The following is a 25,216-nucleotide window of genomic DNA, read 5'->3' as shown; positions in this document are numbered from 1 at the left end:
GGTTTTACACACACACACACACACACACACACACACACACACACACACACACACACACACACACACACACACACACACACACACACACACACACACACACACACACACACACACACACAAACTCCTTAGCCAATAGTTACGGCAGTTGTAAAATGCAGGCAGTAGTCAGTAGATCACACTAGAGGAATAAAGAGATACGACTGCTAGTAGGAGTCTAAGTCTCCACCCTTACATGCATTCATGCTTCTGTCTCTTTAAAGCAATTTCAGCTTGGTCAAATGTGTACAATGTATGATGTGTTTGATAGCCGATGTTTATACGTCTTTGTTTATCTCTATAGACATGTGTACGTGTGCAGAGTAAGAGCTGAAATTCGATTACACAAATTTTGCACTGCAAAAAAAAAACCCACATTTGTTCAATTTTGTTGCTTTATCTGTTAATTGTGTTCAAAAGCAGTTTTGATATGAGGCATGGAATCTAGAAACTACATTCTGTAGGGCTCTAAATCGCTCTTCTTAGTTATGAATGTACATTTTGTAAATTTATTAAAAGGACAATATATTTCCTGTGATGTAATCCAACTAGGTTTTTGTATCAGCTGAGCATCACCACACAAAATGATTGGTCAAAACATCTAGAGAAACAAAAGCAATTTCCAAATTTATTCACCAAATACAACTTAATGGGATTGTTGTTCTTTCAAGAAACCTGTGCTTCCCCATTCATTTATCACAGCATTGGAATGCCTGAATGCAGGTGGTCACCAATTTTCCAGCCCCTTGTCCAGTTTAACTAATTGGTGTGTCTGGGTAAATAAAGCACATAGCCTTTATTTACCTTTGAACACAAGCAACATAATTCCATTTGCTTACAATTTAGTGGATTTGAGAAATAAACTCTTCTCATTTGTAAGGATGCAGCATCACAGCTACATCAGGTTTAAAACATAACTTCTTTGTGAAATAATAAAGCAAGTGTTTAATGGAACAGCAGTTCTTATGACAAATCAGTGCTTCCACAGTCATTTATCATGGTAATGAGATGCTTGAATGCTGGCGGTCATCAATTTTCCAGCACCTTGTCCAGCTTGACAAATCAGCATGGCTAGGTAAATATTTGCACCGGGTGCTTGAAGCAGCACTCTGCTCGCACTGGCCGGGTTAAACACTCATTACAACAGAACAAGCCCTTTCACTTCCACTGGTCCATACGAGAAAGGCAGAGGCATGTGGACAAGGCTTTAGTCACAAATAAACTCAGGAACCAAAGAATGTATGGAACCAAGATAGTAAAAAAAAAAGAGAGAAAATGCACGACCACGACACGTGAAACATATGTAACGATATGTTAAATCATGAAACTAAACATGAAACAGAAATTCAAACACATTCAGATCAGTGGAAAGGAAATGATGCTGTAAACATTCTAAAAAAGTGGATATTGACCAGTAGCTAATAGAGGATGTCCTGTTCCTCAGGAAGCTGCTTGTATGCCATTAGTATTTCTCAGATGTCTAATAATAAGATTTTTTACTAGGACATTAAGCCACGGCCGTTTGAAGGCATTCTGTGGCATGGCACATGAGATAGTTGCTCAGTAATAGCTCCTGGCTGAATGTTCTGTGTGATGACTGCAGCTGATACAACCCCCCACCTCTTTCCCCAGCTTGCCTGTGTTTGTCTTCCCCTTCTACTGTTTTTTTCACTCAGGCACTTCAGAACTCTATTACAGTGTAATCTACAGGCTCCAGAGTAGTAATTATCCCCCATCTTGCAAGAAGCAGGGGAAATCCACAGCTATCTAATACAAATTTGCTTCCTCGCATGATGTGAAAAAGCAACATGGAGACCTTCGTTAATGCGTCAAATGAGAAAAAGCAAAGAAAGAAGGGAGAGGCGGAACAATCAGTCCTGGGCAACCATGAAAAACCATGGGAAATGAAAAAGCAAAAACGGTGGCCTTGATTTGTAATCAGAACTTCAGCTCTTCCTGTAAAAGAAATTCATGTTTTTGTTTTTTAAAGGATGTGAGCAGATAGTAAGAATAAAGAGAATTTTGAAAGCAATGCGAGAAATCCCAAATGCCGAAAGCTGATTTTGAGCTCCTACTCATATGAAATGATGCGCCAATAAGTCTTCTTCTTGGACTGGGGAAATATTTAAAGGTTTTATGTAGAAGATTTTGCTGTTAGAATGTTTAGATGCCGGAGAACTCTTAACTATCCTAAGAATTGTTAAGGAACAATTTGAATTCTACATTTCAAAACAGCATTTGACTGAACGACTAAACATCATACCATATCATTATATATAATACGTTAATAAGGTATATGATAAGGTATGTTGTTTAATCAAACGCTGTTCCAACCTCAGAGTAGGAAAAACCAACAAAAACTCCCCATCAACTTGGATTCCTTGTTATGGAACACAAGATGATCTCATTTGAGCGCTAGGATTAGAAGGTACAAACAGAATAATAGGCAGAACCGAGCATGGATACCACGGCAGGGATTTTATCACTACAATTAATATCAATACTCTAAATAGACAGCATGTGCTTTACTCCACTTTCTTTTCCTCTTCTCATCTATTCAGGTTTTCAGGTCTAATTGTAGGAAGTTAAGGTGCCTGGACTTGTCCTATAAATCCTTAAGGTGTTTTATTACTCATGGTTTTGTTTCATTGCTCTGGTTATTGATTAAACATGTTTGCCATGTTTCTTATGCAAGTTTTCTAGTCATCTCTGTGGGCCCCAGGTCAAAAGTGCACAAGAGGAACCAGGTCCAGGTTTCCTCCATGCTGCTACACAACTGGAATGTACCTGAGGAAAGCAATTATTTGCACACCTGCTATGTCTTTTCATCTTCTTCCAGCATCCAGGTGAAGTTTACTAACTTTTCAAGTCTCATTGATCTAGATATACAGTTTGAATAGAAATAGTTGTTATCTTTATCTCCAGTATTAGCATTATAAACAGCATTTACGGAAATAGACACATCTACATGCTTAAGAATGTGTGTGTGTGTGTGTGTGTGTGTGTGTGTGTGTGTGTGTGTGTGTGTGTGTGTGTGTGTGTGTGTGTGTGTGTGTGTGTGTGTGTGTGTGTGTTACACACAGATTGAGAGATTGAGATCAGATTGTAATGTGATCAAGTCTAATGTAATGCGATCCTAAACCTTTAGACACTGACACAGGGAGAAATGAAATCCAGTTGACTGAACATATACTGACATTTGGAAAAATGTTGGTGTCTGAATCAATAAGAAAAAAAGAGTTAGATAGAAACCTTAAACAGGATATAAGTGATCAGTTGATTTTGCAAACTGATGCAAACAGTCAGTGGTAGTAATCTGTGTAGTTAGAGAGTAACTTTATTAAACATAACAGCAAGCACCAAAGTTTGCAAGCTACTGTATGTTGACTCATTTTGCCCTGGAATGGTAAGCTTGCTGTTTTTCAGTGATAAGAAAAGCATGCAAGTTTTGAAAAAGCAACACGTTTCGAACTTGCACAAAACGAAGACCTTAGAAAATGTCAGTGTGATCGTTGCTCTAGCATTGACCTTTCAAATGATTCATCTTATGCAAAATTTGAAAAACAAAATTTCAGTAGCGAGATCATGTTGGTCCAATATGAATAATGCAACAGCAGCCAGCTTCTTCATTATGGTTCTGATGTAGAAGAAGGAAAGATCTAATAAAATTTGTCTGCTTTTTCACTAAAGTAGATCGTGTCCCTTCGACAGAGTCGCTCACTCCCACTGTCAGTCACATTACACCCTCCGTTCATGAATTAACCTAAAGGCAGGAACTAAATTACACAGAACTTAGGTTGACAGTATCATGTATAGTCTGTGTGAAAAATGATGGACATAAGTATTTCTTAAAATCGGCAAATATAAAACATATCATATTAAATATCTCTGCAAGCATTTGTGTTGAAAAAAAAAAGCAACAGCTGATATTTAGTGCAAATATCACTATTGTGAAAAACATGACTTGAGTTTCTCCACACAATGTAAAAGAAACACGGAGTAAACTGACCTAACTAGGGCAAGTGTGTTGATTTTAAAACTGATGTCAGTTGGTACCCTTAAGGGTAGCTTACAAACTTGCCAGGGCTTTGGGATTATGTACATAAGGAACATAATGTCCTGAATTGCTAATCTTAAAAGTGACAAACTAGATCTGAAATAAAATGTAATTGTAGGATTAGATTAGCTTTGCAGTGTGATCATTGAGCAAACGTTCCAGCTCAGCCTGTTTTTTTGGTTCGGTTATAATAATTTGCAGTTATATATGGAATTTTAAGCCGCAGTAATCACAAACGTTAGCAGCCACTTTGTACGTGTAACAACAGCAACGAGAGCTGAGTAGTTACATACAGAGATAAGTGTGAGAACGCAGGACTAGATCTTGTGCACGTTTGCTCAGTATACTCCAGAATACTCAACAATACTGTACTTCAGTTGTTCTTTTAGGGTACTGCTGAAAAAAAAATAATAATAAAGCATTGCAAACAAAGTGTTTGAAAAATCAAACTAAGTTTAGTACAAATAAGAATGACAAAATTTGGCTACAAATACTCAAATCAGCCAGGTGTAAATGAACATTTATCCTTTGTCTCCTTAAAGCAAGCAACAGCAAGCGCACTACCACCTGCTGAGACCCTGACGAGATTTATTAAGATATTGATTAGATTTACCAGGCTAATTATGCGAAACTAATCAACCCATTTGCAGTCTGATAAGAGTGCAGGTGGTACTTAGTTTCTCTCTCAAATATTAGAGACAAATGCTTGCTTTGGGATTTTTTAGCACACTATCTTAATTGAGCGTTAGGATTAGAAGTAGCGAACTCACTAAACTGAGCACGTACACCACAGCAGGGATTTTATCACATTTAATGACAGTGTTGGCCATTTTGGTTAGCAAATAGCAAAGGACTGAGGAGACAGTTCTCTCTGGTTAAAACAGAACCTCACTATGCCAAGGGTTAAAACACAACAAAATATCATGCCATAAAATGCACTGGAAATATTGGTAAGAAGTGACTATATGGTTAATGCTTTGGCAATAGATCAGAAGATTGTGGGGTAAGATCCCAACATCTCCAAACTGCCACGGTTAAGCCTTAAGCAAGACCCATAACTCTTAACAGCTCAGTTGTATCTTGTCTCAATTGTAAGCCGCTTTGGTTGAAAGTTCCTGCCGAATAAGCAAATGCAAATGACTTGTTGCCATAATAACTATCAACAACAGTGTTTTTTTCAAGAGAAATTGGTGTAATACCAAATTGAAGCTAAGAGATAGTATTTTCTTAAAGAAATAACACACAGTTGTTAAGTCATGGACTCAAATGACTATATTACTATTTTACTAAATATAAAAGTAAATGTGCAAAGTATGATTTTGTGAACAGAAACTTTCATTTCATATCTAAAACTGTTGGATGTTGGTATTTGTTTTAAGGTAACCATTCTACTGGAACTGAAAACTTTATTTAATCTCTGTAAGTTTGCAATATTTACCATTAGCTTGAATTTGTATTGATGCCATGCCAATTATGTCAGCTAGTGGAATTCGGGATTAGTCTCAGTGTTAGTTAAGAAAACATTTAGTTAAATATAGCCAGAAACAAATTAGACAGATTTTATGTTTTCTAGGACGGCAAAGGATATGAATCTTTGCTTTCTCCAGCATGAAGGACCATTTTGTACACCATCTTATGCTGGTGTAATGGAAATAGCCAGGGAGCTATGGCCAGGGAAGCTATTGCTCAAGTTCCACACTGCAGATGCTTTAAGATTAATAATAAAGTTTAGATACAAAGGTAAGAAGTTAAAAGTAAGTGCTATTTTCATGGTAATGCATTAGTGCATGTATTCGGTTCCACTAACTTTCAAGTAAATTATAAATATGTCAAACAATTCACAATTGCTCAAGTATTTCCTTTCCCTGATTGTACCAGAATTTAAATATTGTTTTATTCTGAAACAAGCATAATGAGTCAAGGTGTTGGTGCACAGAAAGTAAGGCATAAACTTGTTTGAGGATCTTAAACCATTTCCCTGTCTCAATGTACATAATGCAAATGCTTTAACTATGCTTTATGCTTATGTTTGTGTACCAGGAAATAGCTGCTATGCATCCAGTTTTTAGTCAGATACTAAAGCTGTGCTTCTCTGAGACAAACAGGTAGAGCAGGTTGTGGAAGTGGCTAGCAATAGGAAGACTTTTTCAGTTGCTAATAATCTCGAGAGAGTCCTGTTGTGCTCTGTGTGCTCACAGTTTGCCAACTTCACACCTGATTTCATCTTATTTGTGTGTAGTTTGTGTGAATTACACACTAATTAAATACATTCCGGTTATTATCCTAGAACCGTTCATCTCTTCAGGTTTAAAAAATGTTGAAACGTTTAAATACCATTCAATATATTGCTAGATAGCTGATGCAAACATTTCTCCTAGAATGTAGAAAACACTGAGAGAGAATAAATGTTTTGTTAAATCCTGTGCTGGAATAATTTATGGTCACATCAATGTTTGTTGGAGTTTTATTTTCCAGGCACCTCAAATCGTTCATGCCATTCATTTCACAGGGATGCTAATGACAAACACTTTGTAGTGGGTATCAGGTGTAATCTGAGTTTTCTTCCCCCACTCCTGATTCCACTTTCTCCCCTGAAACCAGACTTTCTTTGTTGTAGTGTGACGATTCCAGGCTTTTCAAGCCATCTGTATTGTTCTGTTAGAAATGATCCCAACCTGATCGTACTCAAAAACAGCTGGGAATATTACAGAACAAATGTGAATTAAATGGAATATTTCATACAAATTCTTATTCATTTTCACCTTGGGAGACTGGGAATCTGTCTCTTTGCATCTTTCTTTCTGACAGTCATGTTCTGTGCTTTTCGAGGGGAACAGGATAAAGCCTCAGTGCTGAGAGGGAACTCCCTGGAAATACTATAGTTATCCACAGAGCTGTGAGGTGGTGTTCCCGCGTACCTACACACACATTAACACACACACTCAGGAAGCTGACGGTGCAGGATTTGTGTCTGTTCGTTGCACTTTCTAATGAAAAAAAAAAGTTAGAGCACGTGAGAAAGAAAGTGAGTCACTGACTGCATCCCAAAAGACGTACTATACACTACGCACTTACACTATGCACTTTACTGTCTAGTGTATGAATATTATAAAGGTCATATAATCTCAAATGGAAAATTAATGCTTATTATAAGCCGTTTTCCAGTTGTCAAGCACATACTGTACAAGGCAACATTTCTAGCTTCAGCAGAACACAATGAATTTTTAAAATGTTGAGCAATGTGAGCTATTTTAGAAAAATTACAAAGATGTCTGGTCCACCAGTGTGTCTTCAGCTATCTTGAAAATGTTTCTCATCCACTGTCATTGCCTGTTAGCCCCACCCTTCTTCTCCTGCATAAGCAAAGCTGTGACTGTTGAGTGCATGAAGTGTCCAACATGCCACACTTTTAAATAAGTGCATCATCTGTGTTCTCACTGTGTACACACTACTCAAGCTATTTATACTACACAATGGCAGAGATTAGCTACCTCTTCCTTCCGATTAGCTAACACTTAAACTAGCTCATAGTTTCCCTGTTTGTTTATGTATTTTTTTTTATAAAAATACTCTAATTTCTCCCAACAGTGGTTTTAGGTTGATGGTGTCCTAAGTCTGTGACTATGTATTCAGTCATAGAAACTTCAAAGTACTTTTGTATGTCGCTTTAGATAAGGGCGTCTGTCAAATGCCATAAATGGAAAATAAAGAAAAGTGCAAAAGTATAAAATTCATAATGCACCTCATATATGCGAAGTCTGCTACCACGGCAAAGCTATGACTTAACCCATAAACACCCAGCTTTTTATCCAATCTGCCGTTTTCAAGCATAACATTTCTCAACATCAACAAAGCTGTAATTCTGAAAGTGAGGAATGTCCAATAAGTCAGTGTGACAAACTGGATGAATTGACAGAGAATGGTTTGACTTGTTATGATATGCAACACCCACTTTATTCTTAGTGTCTACGATTTAGACACTTCCTTTTAATGTTCTATCAAAAAGCTGCTCTTTTAATTTATTTTTAAACACAGCTGAAGCTCTTTTTCATGGGTAGTCATATTTCATGTAATTGTTGCCTAATAGTTTACTTTGTGGTTGCTGTTCTTTGAAGCTCTTAGAGTGATAAGTCCATAATTTAGCCTGTGTTGAAATTTTTTACAGTGTACCCTCAGGCTGCACAGAAACGAAAGAGCGGCCTGCATTACCTGCTTCCCTTGTGTCTGCATATAACCTAATATACATACAGTATACAGTATTCCCATACTATTTACTTTATATGTGTACCAATATACATATAGACACTACCACAAGAACATATTATATATTTAAGAGCTCTCTTGCTGACCAGATAGCATCTAATAATGATCTGATAAAAGCAAATATTGACTCTGTGTAAAGAGTCTCACACTTGTGGATTAGACTTTAGTGTAAATCCAAGCAAAAGATAGGGAGAGAGATTGAATAAACACTTTAAATCTGGAGATCAACATAATGTTATTATGGATAATGAATGAGGGATAGTTACTGTAGGTTATAGAGGTGTGAGGTAAGTCAGAGACACACACAGAGACACACACAGAGACACACAGAGACACACACACAGACACACACCTACACACACACACACACACACACACACACACACACACACACACACACACACACACACACACACACACACACACACACACACACACACACATCATTTCAACCTTATCAGTGCAAACAGCTGAAGTGTGCGACCCTCCAAATGGATTAATTTCTCGAAACAAAACAAAATAAAAAAATGAATAATTTTAAACTTTATATATTTTATTTTAACACAGTTGGACAGTAATATGGGTGTCAAAGCACACACACACACACACACACACACACACACACACACACACACACACACACACACACACACACACACACACACACACACACACACACACACACACACATATTAATGGTTTATTGATATGAATATGGGTGTAAATATATTTGAGACTTCAGGTCCTTTTTAAATTCAGACATGTTGCCTAGAAGACTATTAACATGCAATGAAGCACATCCAGCAATGTGACTGTAACAGTAGTTATCCAAACTTCTCTGATATTTTTATTAGTGTTTTCTCAGGTATCATGACTTTTGCTTGGACCTCAGCTTATTGCTTTGTGCCTAACTAGCTAGTGCATTAGCTAATGCGTTTAAATGATGCTCCATACAAATATCTTGCACTTGCTTGCTGTTAGCTGGTGATAACCTACAGTAATTGATTCCTTTGTTTGACTTTTGGATAAGGGTACATGTCAAAAATCTAAAATGAATCGCATACGATTTTTCAACTAATGATGCTAACAGTGATTAAGCTATAGTGATTCCTCTAAAGTGTGCTTCAGAACAAATGACCACTTCAATAAAAGTCACAATCAGTGAAGTAAAGTTGTTCCGGAAGATCATGAAACTTATTTATTTGGGGTTATAATTCAAAAAGACCTATTTACAGTCTACAGTAGTACATTTATATCATCAGGCAAGAAATTCATTATCCTTTAAATAGGATTTTCTTGGACACCTTCAAAACAGATTTATTTCATGAACAAAATCTAGATTATTATTATAATGTGAACTAAAATATTTAGACAATCTATTGGAGACATAGCCTTTTTAGACTCCTGAACTTCAATAAGTTTAATGATTTCAGTCAAATAGCTGCAAAACTATCAGCAACGAATAGTAGGCATACTTAAAGTTGTTAAGGATGTTTGGTGGTTTCTAGCACTGTAAGAAAACCTTTTAAAGACTGCAAACTCTATTAACTATTCTTCATGAATCCCTGGGGTTCCTGAACTACACTTTGAGGACCGTTGCCTAAACGTATACGTTTATCTTGCATTAGTTTCTGAAGCTTAGTTTTGCTTTCAGGTGGATGCTTTACTCATGTTCTGCCTCCTCTTTAAGTTACTCTGGAGACACAGTTATTATATAAACATATATTATATAATGAAGGTATTCATGGTCCTTTCGCTCTACCTCACACCAGTGTGGTTACTGGCCAGTACCTCCATGTTGACCCGCCTGCTTGTAACGTTTACGAGGCGACTTCTGAGAAAAGGAGAAGAGCGCGTTATCTCTTGCTCCCCTCTTGTGTTTCCGTTAGAGCCAAGCTGCTATCTGTGTCCACCTCGGGACAGTCTGGCCTGCAGAGAAGCGATTACTGCTGATTAACCTCACACAGGACAGCAGCTGAGACCGTTCATGTAGACTAATCGAGCAGCCATAGATGAGCTTCTGTATGATGCAGCACAATTTGGGTCAGGTTTCTGTGGAAGTATATCTAAAACTTCAGCTTCACTTTTAAAAGCCTTTGATCAAAGCTGAGGTCATTTTTTTACTGTCATTGTTGCTTTTGCAAGCTAAAAACTTGCAGAGGTAACTGGAGTCCCTTAGCATTATTCACATCTTTGTATTGATGGACAATGAACTTGAACAATGAAAAGGTTTTAAAGATTTTTAACGGGAATAGAAAGGACAGTGTATTGTAACGTAATCAAGTCCTGCTTTAATGTTGAAAGCAGAAAGAGCCTTTTAGATGGTATATTAAGATTCCCAATATCAAATAACACTACAGTTGATAGGTTGTCAAAGTTCTTTCCAGAAATGCAAGTGTTTAATATAAACTAGGCCATAAGATGTGCTGCATACTTCTTGTGGTTTCATTGAAAAACCTTCAGATTGCAGATTTTTATAATTGCATGTAATATATACCTCATTATATTTTATAGTTGGTCAATATTAAGATGTAATCAACAAATTTTGATTGTGCTTTATTCTACAAAACTGTTCCTTATTCACAGAAGCCTGATGAATGATGATTGACCTTCACTAAATCGCCAGTAGCAGTGCCACCTTGTATACACACATTTGCCATTTTCTCAAGTACAGTCAACATAAAGGTGAGCTTTGTATGAATCCAGTTATTGACTGTAGCTATTCACAGTTTGTTAGCCCACACTAAGCCCAAACGGTATTCAGAAACTGACACTGATAAAAGACAAGAGGACAAATGATTCCTGAACAAGATAAATAGTATCTCGCTATACCCATGCAAAGTGGACTAACAAGGTTTCTCTTAAAGTGACCAGTAAGACTTAAACTGTTTTAAACCTAGTGCTGATGCAGCTGATACACTATCAGCACCATACACCCTACCATGTAAGTGTCAAAGCTGTCAGGAGAAAGATCCACCGCCCCTTGGTCAGTGGTGCTTCTACAGCGAGCTGGAGTCAGTAACTGTACACCTTCATGGCAGAATAAAAACACATTCTTTACACAAAGAAGCAGTAACCAGTTTTACTCTTCAGCATGTATTGTTTATTGACTTTTTTATTTTATTTTTATTTGCTTCTAGCTTGTCAATAATGCTCACATCGACAACGTCAGGCAACATTTACTCATGTGAGAACTGAATTTACTTTTCTCTTCTGTCCCAGTATTGTTGACTTATCCTCTTCTCTTCAATGCAACTCTGATCTCTACATATACATTTACATTTAGAAGACGCCCTACTACAGAGTGACTTACAGATGTGCTTATGAAGTCTCTAACCATACTTTTTATTCGGACATAAAAAATACTGTCACTGAGCCAAATAACAGTATGCTACCTATCTAGCATTTTATTCAATGTATATTTTAGTTTAAAGCATTCAAGCAAATTTATCAATGGGGAAAAAAATTAAAGAACTATGAAGAAATATATTCTGCTGTGACCTTACAGTATTCTGTATAATTTAGTTAATGTTATAACTATCTGAGTCTGGACTACAGTGTAGATCATTAGGATGAAAACCCCTGGCTCTTCCACAATAAAATGTTTTAATATCCTGGAAGTAGGAAATGCTAATGTAAATCTAAGTATATGAGAAATCACTAAATCTGTCTAATGTTAAAAAAAACATATATTGAATTAAGTTGTAACTCATTTGTTAACACTAACTATTTATTTACCTAAGTTGACCTGTTTTCTATTGCTAATGCCATGTTAGACTTAAACAATGTTTCCAGTAACAAACATAAACTGGCTTTGCACCATGTCAAATTCTAGGTAATATATTAGAGTTACTTGTCAACTGAAATTAGCTTCATTTTATTGGTTGAAAACATCTACATTTAAAATGAGCATTTTTTTTAAAACTTTAATTTTAAATACATTTTTGGCCTGATGCTTCCACTTCCTCCAAAACCTTTTTACCTAATAAATGTTTATAGAAGGCACACCTAGTAAACATTATTTAAATACTTGAATGTTTAAATATATTAAAATCACCTTTTATTACAGAGTTGAGTATAGACTGATAACACTAATGCCAATAACGCATAAAGTAGCTTACATGCTGTTAGAGCTTATGACGATGAAACCTACTGATTATTAATTGTAATGGAAACCGTTTATTAAGTGTAAGCTGAGGATATGCATTTTTGTGCCGAATTATACACTATAGGTTTGACCTGAGTTTTGATACAGCAATTCTACAGTGAAATATTTAACTCTATTGTGATATGTGTTGAACATGCTTTGTATTCATATCAATCTTTGATCCTTTTACCATGATAGATTTTACAGATTAATGTTTCCTATTTTTAAAGTTTATAGGATGCAGGAAACACTGCCATGTCTCAAGTGTGGCACTAAAGAGATGTGACAGGCCTGAGACCCCTTAAACAAACATAGCATTAGAGACAACATGCCAGTTCCCATCATAGACCACACAGTGTGCTCAGGCACACACACACACAAACACATGCATGCTGCACACTGCCACCATCTTCCACCTTCCAGTGGCGCCTCTGATAAAGATCGGCCATAGCCACATGAAGAGAAAAAGAAACAACCAATTATACTATTACTGAAAGAGAGTTGTGGTGGGGAAGGGGGGGTAGAGGAAGCAGTATGTTTTCTTTTCTCCTGTTTTTCTTGTGTGGCACATGTTGGCTTCTGCTAAACATAGACCACATAAAATTAGAAAGCGAATGACTAAGAGCTGTTGAGCTCAATCTGTGGTTTGTGGTATTCGTGTGACGTATAACAATCACTCATATGAATAAAATATATACTGAAGACAACATACTGCTGTGTTGAAGTAATTAAATACAGGATACAGCATGTCCTGAAGCTTTATTCCTCTTATACCTAATTTGCCATTCATTGTAATTGTTTTTATCACCTCACAAATGACAAAATAAGCTCCTATTATTTCTTTTTATTACTGTGTTTGTATAAAGTTATAGATGTATAAGCAGTCGTTCCTTCACAAGACTCTTTTGTTTACTTTTCCCAGAAAGGAAAACTTGAGAAAAGAAAACTGAGCGTGTCATTTTGCTTTCCTAATGTCTTGAAGACTTTTTTCTGTCAGAAATTTACTGCTGTTTCTCTGCCTATATGAAAGCGCATTTTGTATTAAACAACATTTTAGTTTTTTTTCATTGTTATTTTTAAATTGCATTGGAATTCGCTTCTAATGTTGTAAGTCATTGCCACATTGAGAGAGATGAGCAATGTTACTCATGAGAGAACTCTGCTGAATTTATTTTTTCCCTTGAATTCTTAACTCATCCTCCACACTTCAATGCAACTCTGATCTTATCACCAATTTCCATGTGCCCAGACAAACCTTATCAATCCAGCAGCCATCATATGACGTGAATGATAATCTGCTGCCACATTTCTTGGCCTGAGAAACTGACTTTACAGAGTAAAGAAATGTTAATCAGCATTTAAAAAGTCTTTATGTATTATTGACTACAAGACCAGTGGTGCCTTTGTTACTAACGATCTCAGGCACCTCCAAACTTGCTTTGACCAAGGCACCATGCAGCAAACTCCAACTTGTGCAGCTTCCACTGTAGACCTTGCCATTTAACTAACAAAAACAGATGTGCATTCAGATGCATTTTAAGGAAGCTGGACATGATGGTAATCCCCAGGATGTGCTTAGGACATGTGCCGTACATATGGTATAGGTTGTTTCACACAACTTCAACCTGTCACAGACCCAGGCTTTTGTTCCCACATGCTTGAAGACAAAAATCAACATACTGATTGACTTATGGAATTATAAACCTGTCATTTAGTATGAGATTAAGAATGAGTATGAAAGCATTTCTCCAGCTTCAAGTTTCTGGGTGTCTGCATCTCTTAGGCTTTTTAAAGGCTCCATAGCACTTCAATTCCGGTTATAAAGGCGCAAAAGTGTCTTTACTTCCTAAAAATATTGCTGGACCATTGAGAGTATCCAGGCCAGCTGCATCGCAAGCTCGATGGGTCTTCTAAAAAGCCCAGGAAAGAGTGGGGAAAATGACCCAACACATCATTGGTGTCCAACTCCCAGCCATGGAGCATCTTCAGGAGATGTCTGTAGAGCCCCCAACACTATCAGGGACTCTTCAAGTTCCAGTCACAAATCCATCCAGGAGGAGATAGAAGAACATTCATTCCAGAGCCAACAGGCCCAGGATCAGCTTCTTTCACATAACAATTAAAATTTTCAATTCAATTTATTTGAATAGCCCTTTTAACAATGGACATTGTCTTAAATCAGTTTAACAGTAGCAAAGAAACATAGAATAAAGTTTAAAATTAAGTTACTATTTATCTCTATCATCTACCCTAATGAGCAAGCCTGGGGTGTTGGTGGCACGGAAAAATTCCTCTAGACGTTATGAGGAAGAAACCTCGAGAGGAACATTTGATCCTCTTGATCCTCATCTGAGTGACACTAAACAGTAAATAATATAAACAGTGTCCTTTCTACACACTTCTAGAAGTCTATTTTATATATCTGTAGTATATCTTTATATATACATTAATACTGTATATTATCTAAGGATAATGTGGGTACTGTTGTATGTACAATGTACATCTCTTATCCTTGGCATGAATGTTGGTCCCAACAGGACTGGTTTGAGTATTTCATAAACTACTGATTTCGTGGGACATTCATATAGAACAGTCTTGCTCGGTTTAAAAGAATGGTCACAGTTTTCATCCAGAGGGATCACCTGCCCCCTAAATAAGTTTAATTACTTTAGACTACCTTAAGCTATACTTTTACAGTATATTTACCTTAACTGAATCTACTATAATGCACAAGGACAAAAGACAATTTAAAAAAGTGCAGACACAGTAACTGTAATGCAAGTCTTCTCTTTTCAGAGACACCGTTTTGTAAGCAGTGTCAGAGAGGTAAGCAGATCTGGGGTAGACTGAATTAGGGGGCAGCAGGGAATGGCTTTGGGGCATGAGTTAGGATAACCAGGTAAAGGCAATTCATCTCATGGTGCAAAACTCTCAAAGCAAGGCAAACACCACACTGGATCCAGTCTGTACTGTCACCATATCTAACACACTGATTCTCCATATGTTCCCATGGCCTCAGGTCATTAGAGGTCTATAAGCTGCTCAACATACATTCACCATTCACATTGTTTTTGACAGCCAGGACAATGTCTTATTTAACACAGCCTTCTCTCTATCAAACAGGTTCATCACCATTCACCCATTGTGTACATTTTCCCACAGAGGCGTCACTCCATTATGAGCTAAAACACACACACACACACACACACACACACACACACACACACACACACACACACACACACACACACACACACACACACACACACACACACACACACAGTAAAGTGGTACTTTTCTCTTTTTGTGCAGTTAATCTTTAGGTAGTCTTGCAAACCAGACCAAAATCTTGACTACAGTAGTTGGTCTGGTTTGTTTTGTTAAGAACCACCAACCTTCGGAGAAGTAGGCTATTTAAATAACCAGTCGTAAACATCGTGTACAGAGAGCAGAGAAAACAATTAATATCCTGAAACTTGTGGCCAGAAATGTGGACAAAAGATATTAGACAACATGAATCTCATGGGTTTAGATGCTTCGATGGTTTTTGTTAAATTTTCTGGCTACAAGGTGTTCATCTCAGTCAAAGGCACCTGATGTGATCTTGGGAGGTGGGAGGAAACTAGTGACCCCAGAGTAAACCCATTGAGAGTACATGTCAAACTCCACACTGGCAGTAACCGGAGCTCAGGATCAAACTGGGGACCCTGGAGCTGTAAAGCAGCAATGCTAAATACTGTGCTGCACGTGAGCTTACAGACATTCTATATTTATTAATCCCACTGATTTGCAGAAAATTGTAGCTCACTTATGATTTCAAATTATAGTACCATTAGAACCTGTACTGTAAAAAGCTTATTCCTTCAACATTGGTTTGAGAACCTGAGACCCCCAGCACGTGAATAATATGTACCTTATTTTCTGCAGTATAAAGTTTTTGAATCTCCAAAACCCTCCTGAACTACCAGTTTGGTACACTAGCCCCGATGCCTACAGGTACATACTGACAAACAGCCATAAACTTTGACCTCAGTACAATAAGTGACCAAAAAAGAAAAGGAAGTAATTTGTCTTGTTCTGGTATCACCTTCCTCTGATCAGGCATGCCTGCTTCCAAAGCTGCCATCTCACCTGACACTTTCTCAGATAAGGTTCTGAAAAAACACAGTCGGGTTGCTTTTCACTCCATTTTCGGACATATTGTGTTCACTGTAATTGAAACTTCTTCAGAATCTTTCTCTAACCCTGTCTTTCTCTTATTCTTTCTTCTTCCCATGTGCCAGTGTCATCGCCTTTCAGGCAGTGCTCTCCAGGGAACCTCTGAGATCAAACAAAGAGTCTTCCGTTGACATTTGCGAAGGAAATGCTACAATCATTGAAGCTCGGTTAGTGCTCGGACTTTGAAGGACGAGACTACATTCCACAAGCCAATTTATTATCTTTGAGTCATTTGTGAATCATGCTAGTTATCTATTATCAGACTTTACAACCCTTTAAATAAGCATGCACAATTACAGCTGGCCACGACACCCTGTCAATTATGCTTGATGACATAAAGACCTAATAACTTCTAAACAAATCATGTTGCCAGAGAAACTAAACAGGAAACGGTCTTTATAGAGATGCCAATACTATAACACATAAGTTATATTTGAACTCCGCAAGAAATAATATTCCAAAACTGAAGCGCAAACAGTGTGCTTCCAAATCGTTATTTCCTATTTTGTGTTAATGTATGAGTGTGCTTTGAAACCAATCCACTTCACACTTTAATTACACAATTTCAGGACACAGTGTTCTGAAGAGGGCTGAGTATAAAAAGACAACAAGAGTCCTATTGAAATATTCATGCTCAAGTGCATCTCTATCTCCAAACTAACACATGCACTGGGCTATGTGCTCTCACAAATTAGCCTCTTGAATGAGGTGCAAAACCGTGGCATATTATTCACATAGCCATGAGAATTACACCATTCATTACTTTTATATAACCCAAACGTATTTTATGTCAAAAATAGAGAAGTACAATTATCTGCAGTGGTCAGCACATGCTTTTAATAAAACCGAGATGCTTCACTGAGATGATGAAAAGAGTTTTTTTTTCCACTTTCAGATCGCTATTATAATGGTTTCTGAAGCCATATGACTGACACACGCATGATGCTAATTGGGCTGCAATCGTGCAATAGTGCAATAGTGCAAGGACAATAACTAAGTGATAGGGGCAACTGATTGTGAGGTGATGGAAAACTGATCAGACAAAGCGTATGCTGTGTTAATGCTTTACAAACGAGGCACATGGTTCTCTTTCCGGGAAAGGGAGATGGGAGGTTTGGAATACTTATATATAGTTTGTGTTAGTAAGTGTTTTTGTGTTTTTGAAGCTGCTATCATGGTCCAGCAGCTTTTTTTTAGGCTTTTGGAAACAGGAAAAGGCCTCTGCCCTACTGTGGAATCATGGAAAAGGTTAAAACATTAAAACACCTTTCCATATGGAGCAGTGCCCACTAATGCTCCATCAACCCTGCACCTGGCTTAGGTCAACACATACGCACACATACCAAATTGACTGAACTAAATGATCTGAACATACGCATTAGACTATTATTAGAATTAATAATGCACCATGAATTGCATTAGTGACCTGCCCTTATTTGTTTAATCTCACTGTCTATTTGTCACACTGTTGTCGTTGCTAGTCATGCAATTCAATGGGTATTTATTACTGTATGTCACTATTCTTTTGTCTTGTACAGCAAATAGTGCATTACCTAGTACTAAGATTATGTGCTTTTCCTGATATTGGTGTTACTACTTAATGAATGTTAATATTTTTTATTTGATTCTAAGATTTTAACGTTAGTTTTAAAATAAAAAGTGCAAAGACAGTGTATAGTAGGCAGAGATGGGGGACTCGAGTCATATGACTTGACTCGAGTCAGACTCAAGTAGCAAATTGTGAGACTTGAGACTTGCTTGACAAATTTAAAAAAAGACTCGACTTGACTTTGACTTGACTTTCACAACTCAAGACTTGACTCGGACTTGAGTTAAATGATTCAGAGATGGGGGACTCTACTTGACTCGAGTCAGACTTGTGTCGCAAATTTGAGACTTGAGACTTGCTTGACAAATATTAAAAAAAGACTCGACTCGACTTTGACTTGACATTTATGACTTGAGACTTACTTGTGACTTGCACATGTGTGACTTACTCCCACCTCTGATAGTAGGTAATACTACATATACGCTCTTTGGTCTAAATGTCTGAGACTATGAAAATACTTGTTTGACATTTATAAATGTAGCCAATGTTTCATTACAAATGATAATGTAAGCAACAACTTGAGTAAAATTATTTTTCAGAATTTCTTTGTATTTTGTACAAAGAGTTAACATGGTCAATATTACTGATCTGCTTAAATGTAAAAAATGGCCTAGAAATTGTGCAAAATTCTAAATACTGCACAATATAAAGTCAGTTTATATACTGTATGACAATACCTAATATTGACCTGTGACTAAGACATAATTCTATAAAAACCTGTTTATATTCAACTGTACTCCTTTTAGTTCAGTATAATGTTGTAGTTTCTGAAACAGCACTTCTCAGAGTAACTATCTACTTTTACCATGTGTGTTCTTCTCTTATCTGTACATACTAGATCTTAGTGTAGCGTGTGACAGGCCACCAGCATTTTGTTTTTCAAGTGTGTATGGTCCGAGTCTTAAATAAGGATTATCTGCTATTAAACCACAAGGAAGTTATAGGGTAACTCAATGATCTGCACAAGGTCCCTTGCTGTTGCCATTGTACATCAAGTATTATTTGAAAGCATGGCACCACTGATAATGACAAATTATATGTATATCAGGCAATTGAACTAAAACCTTATTTTAGTTCATTTGCCTGATATAGGGGCATCTCAGATGACTCGTCTCAGATAACATCTCAGATAATAATCAGGTAACTTCCTTTTCTGTGTCCAGATAAAACAAGCCTCGGATGCATGATTGATTAACTACATGAGCAGGCTATCGGCTGAAATGAATTCATCACACTGTCGTGCATTGAAGTTCTTGGATAGTTATTGAGCAAGTGAAATGTTAACGCATCCATCTTCCATTACTATCAGCCCATTCTGCAAGATTTCCACACGCACTAGAAAGTTTGATATTAGTCCTTTTTTAACCTAATCTCCATCTAATTTGGCTGCTTGTTAAGTGTGTATAGAGTACAAAATGTTACTTCGTATGCAACTCTAAACAATTCAGTCCCATATTATCTAAGCCACGTATTTTCTGTTTCAGATTTCCTCACACACTTAATGTCAGGCTTTGATCACGATGACCATTAATACACATAGCAAATATGACATAGAGCCTAATCACTTCAGTTTGTAATCAGAAACGAAGGTGGAACCAACCAACACCAACAGGTGAATAAACAGAGGATGTGAATTTAATGTGGATTTCACATTATAAGCTGTATTTCTTTAATATAGTGTCATTAATATGGTAATATAATAAATAATAATATGTATTATGGAATAGCTTCTAGATAGAAAAGAGTCGATCTGTAGATTTTAAATAGTGATTAGTATAAAGATAGTTTTCCTTTTCATTATTACAATATGTATGTCTTGTTGATTAGATATTTAATATAATATCTTATACAAATTGTAATAATGCCGCAGCATGGGACCAAGAAAATTGTGGAACTGCTGCTATACAAATTGTTATTCACACATAAATTACAAACGCATTACCGAAACAACCTACTAAAAGTAATTGCATGTTATATTTGGATCACCTATTGAGAGAAGCAACGTGTCTGTGCAGGTATTTAATGTGGCCATCATATGCTCGGCCTCCCACGGAGTAACAGGAACCCTGCCCTGTCTTACACTTTATGGAGAGAGGAATGTACATCTTCTCTCACTCAGCCTGTTTTCTTCACACATCATTTAAGCATTAAAAGAGGTGTGTATGGTGCAATGTAAGTATGTTCAGGAATGATTCATCGTTTTGATCGTTCTGACTGATTTATGAGGTTGATCTTATTTATATACTGGATTTATATTTATTTAATAAAGAAAGCAGTCTTTTAAGTATGAATGTAGATTATTTCTCAAATGCCTAAAATGTCAAAATAATCACAATCATTAAGTGGACTTATTTACAGGATGCGTAGCAGTACACAGTACACACTGTCAATATCTACCGTAACATAATCCACCATAACTAAAGCACAGGTGTGGAAATGTTCTTTAGCTTTGACGTGGGTTCTCCTAGGAATGCTCATTAGAGGATGCGGAGCCAGGATTGTGGGCCAGGATAAATTAGAGGCTTGTCTTGAATTATTGTGGCCTGCACTCACCTGTCTCATGAATGAGTAGGTGAGGACCATGAGTCAAATTTACTCCCCTGTGGAGTGGCCACAGGCCTCAAGGTGGTGCTGGGAATGAAACTGCATGCTGGGTCCATGAAGAGGCCTCCACCCCTCCCAGCAGGACCTCTGTCACTCGGCACTGACCCCCTGTAGCCCTCAGACCTGCCGAGACACAGCACAGAGCACATGCAAGGTGAGAGAGGGGGACTTGTCTTTTTGATTGTCCCTAATGTGGAACAATAAGCGGCTATTGACAGGTGCTTCATAGACAGAATCTATTGGCTAACATTTATCCTGCATTTGATGTGCCTAATGTATTGATTTCTTATTAATATGTCCATAATTATTCCTAAATTTACTATTTGTTTTCTCTTGATTCCTTATTCATTTTTATATCTACTGTTCATTATCCATTGTTGAGCATTACTGGATTGACTGTTGTGTAGTGTTAATTTTAAAAAGCGTACAGGTTCAAATCTTTGGCATAATCTGTGATCTGTTATTGCAATGTGAAAATAAACTTACTGCTAATGCTGCATTAAATCATTTTGTGTTCAAAAACAAGCTGATGTTGTCTGCTAACAAGTGTAGAACTAAAAAAAAAGTGTTTATGTAAAATTACAGCTGGGTAACATTAGAGAAACTAGCTCATACATCTGTACTTATTAGAAACGCATAGCTAATCTACTACATCGTGCCACTCTGCTTGTTATGGTGATCTCTCAAAAATATACTGTGTACTTATAGCTGTTCTGCTTGGGAAAGGATTGCAGTGCAGAACTTGTTAATTATAGCAAAATTCCAGGGAAGGGGCGGTGAGATGTTATAGGGCAGTGGTTCTATGACCGAAACGTAAATGCAACAGTTTTGCCCAGTTGACAAAAATAATGGCAAACGTTCCAAAAGATCAAACATTTGGCCAGGAACCAAAACCCACAATTATTCTCAGAGGGAACGGCAATGAAGTGATGATGAGTGCACAATGTATGCCAGCTTTAAAAGAATATTTACAGCTATTGCTAACACATTAGCAAATTTGTAAATTGCTGATAATTGAATCGTGATTCACTCAGGAATGCAAGCATGGTGAAACAGAAGGCAGTAACAGGATCTGAAGATGTGAAGTCAGCAGACAGTATGGGTGTGTGTCCATGAGTGAGACTAATCACTAAGTCAAAGAAGAGCCCACCTAAGCCTGAGGAAGAGCTGAGAGTAGACGTTAGAACTCAGCTGGATGCTTGTACCTGGACTATTAGTCACCTAACAATGGAGATTATATGGGGAAGGAAGAGGGTATATCAGAAGACCAAAGGATGCTCATGCCATAATATAGTAATTCCATCTTTAGTGTTTACCAGTCAAGTGTAAGTGGTTTTTAGGGTATTTTGATAGATGCTGAGTATATTGCTAGTGTAACGGTTGTCAGAAAAAACTGTAGTTTGGAACATCTAGAAAAGAAAATTGCTAATTGTTTATCAGGTTATTGAACAAGATCGCATGCGACAGAGCGTGCACATACATCACAGATTAATATGTTGCGCTGAGAAATTTTGACCTTGATTGATCTTGAGTTTATGCACATGTGAAAAATAATGAAATGAAAAAAAAAAACATTGGAATAACAGCTCATACCTGTTAAGTGCACTACCTAAATTTAAAGTTGGTAAACTATTTGGGACCTGTATGCTGCACAGTAAGGAAGTAAGGAAAAAACAAACAAAATGATTGGCAATAGCACAATTGCCCAACCCTGGACTGGAAATTTACCCTTCAGCAGAGTCTAACACACCTAGCAGTAATGTAAACATTGTCCTGATGAGCACGATCAAGTGCATTCGGGTAGGATATGCAGTTTTCAAGGGACCCGAGGAGTGTGGTTGGGTTTATTTTAAAATATAACGTTTTGAAATACGGATGCAGAGCAATATCTATATTAACAAAAAAATTCAAGAATTTTCTCAGCCATTTTCTCATGTCGAAAGTGATTAAATATGGGTTTTTAATATTTTCAGGAAATTCTCATATTGCAGTTTGTTATTTTTGTTTGTTATATTGCATTTTTGAGAACAGTACATACTCTAGCACTTGCCTATACAGTATGTGTGTATGATGCCTGTTTACGTTTATATTGTGAAATGTTGTTGGAAATTGTCAGCTCATTTAACCGCTTAACGTGCTAATTATATTTCCCTTCTTTTTCTATGCATGTACATTAAAATAATCTGTCAGATGAATTAATATGAACCGAATTGTAAATTTGTAAACATGCAGAAATCTACAAACTTTTCCGAACGACACATTGTAATTGGGTGTGGTGATGTGGTGTGATACAGTTCAGCTTGTTCTGAGCTTAGTCACAATCGAGAGCTGTCAAGACAGGCACATTAAGGTTTTTGGTTAAAAAAAAAAAAGTTGCCACACTGCTCTGACCATGTGAAGAAAGTAGTCTGGTTTAAAATAAATAATATGTGAAATGTAAAACTTAGCCCATATCTGCAATACCTTTTGCCATTTCTGGAAATGTTGAGCTGCAATTTTTAAATGTCCCTGTTACCAAAATAATATACTAGAATATGAATATTGCCCTAGCACATGTCTAATGTAATATGCTTGACATAGATGTGTCAATGAAAGAGCGAAAACAGGTCCATTATATCATGGGGTGTTATGTGGAGTTGGACAGTAGGGGGGCGTTAGCTGGTATCATGTGTCCTTTAAGAGAGGACCCTAGTGGACTTCCCCAGGATCCCAGCAGGAAGGGGTGAGGTTGCCCACCGTGGAATGTTGTTTCTGTTTTGAGTGACCATTACTACCTGCCGACAGTCTTTCTTCCAGGCCTCTATTGCCTGGGGATTCGATTGGATTGGAGCTGTAAAACTGTGTTTCACAGGGCAGTTCCTCAGGGTAATTGTTGGGAGGCAGAGCCCTCATTCATCCTCAGCAGGGGGCTACAATCGCAGGCCTGCCCTAGCCTTTGGGCTGCTCTACTTGGAGTTAAAGAGACCCTAGCAGGAGACCTTATTCCCGTTACACAGCCCTGGTGCCACAGCTGTCCCAAGACAAATCTGTTGCTTTAGATGGAGAGTCTTTTTCAACATGGAATTTTCAAAGCTGTCATGGAATGTGATTTATTTGACAGGAGATCAAACATGGCCTTGTGTAATTGTGCATGAATCTGAAGCCAAGGCTTACCACAAGAATGAATAATTATTACAAAAGGAAAATTGTACACAAAACATCCCAATTTAAATAAAGGTTTGAATAAAGTGAAAACTTCCAAGCAATCTGTGTCATTTTTATTTTTAAGAGTTTAATAAGATTAGCCATTTAAACTGATTTTTTTCCCAAGAAAGACCGATTCATTTTTGTAGCACTGACATCCCATAGAGACAAATCTCAGCTTTGTGTCAGATGGATGTGCAGAGAATTGGATGGTCTATGCTCTAACTGCTCAAATGCCATGCTTTAAGTGAAACACACTACAGATGAATAGAAGTTTGAACCTCAATTACTCTCAAAGATTAATACAAACAGACAAAGACCTGGTTCGCAGTGCTTTAAAGGTTTGAAATTCACTGCTACCTTGAATTTCCAGAAATCTAACAAGACATCGCCAGTGCTGACTGTAATGCTATGCTGAAAGCCCGAGTGCTGAGCATCGGAGAAGTTCAAGGCTAGAAGATATATTTAACCAGTGCCTATGTTTAGCTCTGTGTACAATTATCGTACAAGCATATGTGAATACGTCTGTCAATAACAGTTATCTAATAGGATTCCTTAGATATATACAGGAACAAAACAGCTGTCAAGTTCTGCCTGTTCATCATGTTGAAAGAAAACACAAGGAGGAGACTTGAATGCATACAGCTGAATTGAGTCATTACAGTATATGACCTTAAAGCTGATACTATATTTAAATTCTTCAGCACTACTTTTTACTCTTGGCTCTATTTTCACAGGCACCAGCTGTTTGGTTATAGGCAAGCATTTAAGCTGGGTGGTGTAAGGGTATGCAATAGATTCCTCACGTCATCACCTGGCCAGGGTCAAGTCTGTGGAGTGGCTTCAGTTCCAAATGGCCAGCACAGTGTGCCCAGGGCACTTCCTTTACCGCTCATTACAGCTAGCACAGACAGGTTTCCTCCTCTCATGAGAAACATTAAGGAAACTGTAACAACTCACAAGCCATAATGTCTCTCTGTGGAGTTTAGCATGGGTTACACTTCCTCTCCATCACCACCCACTCCAGTACACGAATTACAGGAAATGCTCTAAAACCAACAATGATTTTTTTTTTTTTTTGAGGTTGTGCTGAGTTGTA

At 37.3% G+C, this 25,216-nt stretch overlaps 1 long non-coding RNA gene across 4 annotated transcripts; it reads left to right on the top strand.

The window, feature by feature from the left end:
• Positions 1–2,151: 2,151 nt before the first annotated feature.
• On the top strand, positions 2,152–24,179 carry LOC113657544. Of its 4 annotated transcripts, XR_007144037.1 has the most exons (7): positions 2,152–2,882; positions 10,943–11,041; positions 16,787–16,888; positions 19,815–19,942; positions 20,346–20,486; positions 20,799–21,088; positions 21,969–24,179. It is a non-coding gene; the product is annotated as an uncharacterized LOC113657544 (long non-coding RNA). The 4 variants fall into 4 exon arrangements; XR_007144018.1 differs by having other exon boundaries at positions 20,346–21,088; XR_007144038.1 differs by lacking the exons at positions 2,152–2,882; positions 10,943–11,041 and adding exons at positions 11,333–11,370; positions 11,497–11,543 and having other exon boundaries at positions 20,346–21,088.
• The last annotated feature ends 1,037 nt before the right edge of the window (positions 24,180–25,216 follow it).

The sequence above is a fragment of the Tachysurus fulvidraco genome, chromosome 1 (assembly GCF_022655615.1).
Source record: "Tachysurus fulvidraco isolate hzauxx_2018 chromosome 1, HZAU_PFXX_2.0, whole genome shotgun sequence".
In the NCBI taxonomy this organism is placed as follows: domain Eukaryota; kingdom Metazoa; phylum Chordata; class Actinopteri; order Siluriformes; family Bagridae; genus Tachysurus; species Tachysurus fulvidraco.
This window is presented reverse-complemented; position numbering and strand designations above follow the sequence as displayed.